We start from the raw sequence: 5233 nt of genomic DNA on the forward strand, positions 1-5233 counted from the left end.
ATATTTTTAGAATATTTTTAAATTCATTCTTCCCTGGGGTCAAACATGGTACAAAAAACGCCGTAAAATTTAAATAAAAACTGTTGTTTGTACATTCATTTAAAAAAAGAACAATATTTATAATTTTATCAAATTTCCAAAATATTATTTAAATATGATACACATTGACTTTTATTAAGAATATTCCTTCAACTAGTTGGTAATTTTTTTAAATTTTTATATATTTTTTAGCATCTTCGGCCTTAGGAAATAGATTTCACGAGTGAAATAATAGAAATATCTCCATTAGTTAGTAAACGACTATGAAGACTTTTGCCTTCAAAATGAGACCAAAAACTTTAAAAAATGTTAACAAACGGATTACAGATTTGGCTTTAAGCTTTTCTACCAATTAGAGAAATAGATATTTCCTTTACCTTTTGCCAGGATCTGATTTTTCCCCTCAACATAAAGCAGATTAAAAACACTTAAAAAATAGAAATAAGAAAGGTAAAAAATGCATGCAGTTTTGTTGTTGTTTGAAAAATCGGCACATTTTATAATAAAAATCCTTTCCACATCACCCGCGGAAGGAAATTTTTACAATATTTTTATTAAAGAATAAATATTTGATCTTTTGGACTCAAATGGAAAAGTTCAACATTTTTCATTATATATGGTTGTTTCATTGACGTCAGTTATCGTAGTTGACGATTGAGAAATCCCTTTTTCGCAAACAAGAAGTATGATAGTTCTTCCCTTATCGACTTTCTTTTTTTTTATTTACTTAATGTTCATTTTTTTTAAATAATTGGAAAAAAGTAAAATTTTGAAACTAAAAAAATATCCTTTCTTCACTTCAACTTGTGCTAACTTAGGTCATTTTCAGAATATTTAGATTCTATTAATACTAATTCCAGTACGTATCTACATTTTCTGAAAATTATATTTGAAAGAAAAATTAAAATACTTTAATGAGCATAGAAACTGTTACTTTTGTGTTGTATACAATGTAATAAACATAAAGTTCAACCTTCAAGCGCTTCGTTATTCAAGCAAATTTTAGAAAATGGAAAACCTCCAGTAAGAAAGTTGCAGATTAAGGTTGAAATAAGTTTTTGCTCAAATTTTAACTCAACTGAATTAATGATTCGAAGAGTAGGAATTTTTTAATGGCAAGTGGCAATAGTCACACTGCCTTATACAGGGTGACTAATAAGTTCCGGGACGGTTGGATATTTCCTCAGCTGAAATATTTTTCAAAAAAGTGAAGGTCATTCCTGAAGGCTTTTTGATGGTGAAATTTTTTTTTTTTAATGGAAACCCCCTTTGCTACATCTGCAATCATTAGAGCGGAAAATTCTACATTCAGGTACGTACCCAAGTTATGGGTCAATTGTAACGTTCAAGGTCAGTTAGAGGTTATTTGAAATTAACAAAGTTTTCCAAAAGATCAGTATAATTCCTGAAGTAAATTTCAACTAGGAATTCAATGGTGACCTTCATTTTGATCTTGAAGTTGACCTTCATGACTTTTTGAAGGTCAACTTTGTTTTTTAAGATGGAAACCTCCTTTTTTACATCTGCAATCGATAGAGCGGAAAATTCTACGCTTAGGTACGTACTCAAGTCACAGGTCAATTGTAACGTTCGAAGTCAGTTCAGGTTATTTGAAATTAACAAAGTTTTCCAAGAGGTCAGTGCAATTTCTGAATTAAATTTCAACAAGAAATTCATTGGTGAGCTCTATATTGACCTTGGTGATGATCTTCAAGGTTTTTCAAGGTTTTTTCCAAGCAGTTTACGTTTACATTTAGCATTACCCAGGAACAACGACGTGGACGTAGTAAATTCTGTTCCCTTTGGCGTGCTTGATTAGCGTGAGTCCCCTTGCCCCTCACGCTTCAGTGAAGATGTTCGAACTGAAAACATTGAGGTTCTTGACAAAAAGCTATGCGATTGTAAAAATAAGTTACAACATTACGAATCATCTCCCTATCAATCAAGGTAGCCTGTTGCAGTATCTGATTCTGCAATTCGCCTAAGCTTTGTAGTTGCGTTGAGTATACTTTGCTCTTTAAATAAACCCAAAGAAAATAGTCGAGAGGCGTCAGATCAGGAGATCTAGCACGCCACTCGATTTCACCCCTTTTTCCAATCCATCTTTGAGGGAACTGAGTATCCAAATATGCTCGCACCTCCCTACCGTAATGAGCCGCTGCTCCATCCTGCTGGAGCCAAATATTTTGAAAATTATCGCCTGCAATCTCCCTTATTCTTGGTACAATTCGGTTTCTGAGAAGCTCTTCATGTGCACGGACATTGAGATTACCATCGATGAAGAAAGGGCCTATCAATCTATCATTCAAGATACCGGCCCAAACGTTAATCTTTTGTGGATATTGTGTGTGACTCTCCAACATCCAATCAGAATTTGTGTCGGACCAATATCTACAATTTTCCCTGTTAACTTCACCTTTTAAAGTGGAAGTAGATTCATCTGAAAATACTGTATTGTACAAGAAAAAAGGATCTCTATCAATTCTGTCCGTCATAATTTCACAAAATTGAACCCGAGGATCAGGATCGTCTTCATTGAGCTCTTGTACCTGATGAGCTTTGTAAGGATGGAAATTAATGCTTTTTAAAATATTTCGCACTGTCTCAGGAGCAACGTTACGCTCATTACTAGCTCGACGTAAACTAAGGTGTGGGTTTTCAACAAATGCTTGGGCTGTATCTATCTGCATCTCCTTAGATCCTGCAGATTTTGGCCGACCAGTTCTCTGATGGTCCTTGATAGATCCATGATTCATAAAGCGCCTTAAAGTTCTTTCAATTGTTGATTTAGAGACACGATTTAACCGTTCTCCATCAAGAAAAGTGCGATTAAAAAGCAAACGAACTTGATCATAAGATCGAACTCGATCTCCTCAACCACGCATCATTAATACAGATACCCTCTCTCGTTCCGAAAGTTTAGCTTGCGCCATAATAATCTTTTAGCGAAACGGTATAGGACTTATGGTGTCGCCTTAGGTATTGACTTAGGTATCGAAAAACGGTATAGGACTGTGTAACTCTTCGAGGAGGAAGAGAACTGTCACCAGAACACCTGGAACTTTTAATGAAAAATTTCCTTAAGATTTTACAATATTCAAAACGCTGTAACCTAGATCAATACAGAGCTCATCAATGAATTTCTCGTTGAAATTTACTTCAGGAATTACACTGACCTCTTGGAAAACTTTGTTAATTTCAAATAACCTCCAACTGTCCTTGACCGTTACAATTGACCTATGACTTGGGTGCGTAGCTGAACGTAGAATTTTCCGCTCTATCGATTGCAAATGTAAAAAAGGGGGTTTCCATTAAAAAAAACAAAGTTGAATTTCAAAAAGCCATGAAGGTCAACTTCAAGGTCAAAATGAAGGTCACCATTGAATTCATCGTTGAAATTTACTTTAGTAATTACACTGACCTCTTGCAAAACTTTGTTAATTTCAAATAACCTCGAACTGACCTTAAACTTTACAATTGACCTATGACTTATGTACGTATCTGAACGTAGAATTTTCCGCTTTATCGATTGCAGATGTAAAAAAGGGGTTTTCATTTAAAAAACAAAGTTGACCTTCAAAAAGCCATGAAGGTCAACTTCAAGGTCAAGATGAAGTTCACCATTGAATTCCTCGTTGAAATTTACTTCAGGAGTGACCTTCACTGTTTTGAAAAATATTTTACCTGAGGAAATATCCAACCGTCCCGGGACTTTTTGGACACCCTGTATGCATGTGCATGTAGCAAGGAATTTTATTTAAAAATGTAATGGCTTTTTCAACAGACAACTAGAATTAATTTTTTACATTTGTTATTTTTATATTTTAAATGTCTTTAATCTGCTTGATGTTTAGGGAAAAATCATATACTGCAAAGTGATAAAAGAAATATCTATTTCTCCAACTGATCCAAAAGGTATATTGTTCATTTTTTAAATTAATGTATACAGAGTGCAACCTTTTACATTCGAAATTCCACATCGATTTTGTGTACCATGTTTGACCCTACGGCAGTATCAGGCAAAGATATTATAAAAATATGTTCATTAGTTACTAAAATGCCTCCCCCCTCCCTACGCAATGTGACAGACCGTATCATTTCTTTTTGGCCCTCCCCTCATCGCCGTTACGTCAAATTTGTTACATTATGTTTGAAAACATAACAGACGTTTCCTAAATAAAAACGGAGTTTAAGATGAAGTGCTATCTTTAAATAAATCAAACAACTTTTTTAACACTAAAGGCTTTTTAAATATTTTTGTAGTCATACAAATATTGAAGTTACTTAACCCAAGTACTACTTGCGATTCCCAAATTTAATACTTTTTTCACTACCATAAAAAATAAATGATGATATTAATAATAACACACAGAAAGAAATAGTTTGAGGCTAATGGCAATCCGAGCTTGCTTGAAAATTTCTAACTGTATTAGAAAGAAAATTGTGCTTTCTCAGCCATAAGAATTTAAGATTTATTACCTACGTATAAGAAAATCACCAAGCCTAATATGATAAGGCAAGTTTTTTTGACTGAAATGATAGTTGGGAAAAGTGTAGCATTAGATATATGATTAAAATATCAAAATATTATAGTGTAGATACAAGAATTTGATGCCTCGCTATCATGGCTACATTGAACGTATACTTTTATCAACTATCTATTTGAAAGAACATTGCGTTTAAGTGTTGCATTGGGCATCCGGCTATTTGCTCAATACAGCCATACCAATCCATGTTTTGTACCGTGCGTGTTATACGAGATTGATGAGCCGGTGAGGTGCGCTTCGACTCGGCATTAGCATGGCCGGATTAAGGGGGGGCTGTATGGGCTGTAGCCCGGGGCCCCCCTTTTGAAGGGGCCCCCAAATGCTTCTTCAACTTAAAAAAAATTTTATCTTTATATACAAATTTATTGTTTTATTTCTCTAATACTGGTAATATTCTTTTACTCTACTTATGCTGAACCTAAATATCTAGAATGACCAGTTCTACTTCCCCCCTCTCCCAACCCTCCCTTATTAACTGAAGTTTTTGGTGGGACTGACGTTAGAACTACAATCTCCACCATATGACGATTTGATACTAACCTTTCACATGATTTCGACTGAGAAAATAAACTTATTGCATAAAGGTGTTAGTTGGGCGTATAATCTAAACAATGAATAATACAAACTACAAAATAGCCTCGGAAAGG

Source organism: Belonocnema kinseyi, chromosome 8, assembly GCF_010883055.1.
Source record: "Belonocnema kinseyi isolate 2016_QV_RU_SX_M_011 chromosome 8, B_treatae_v1, whole genome shotgun sequence".
Lineage (NCBI taxonomy): Eukaryota > Metazoa > Arthropoda > Insecta > Hymenoptera > Cynipidae > Belonocnema > Belonocnema kinseyi.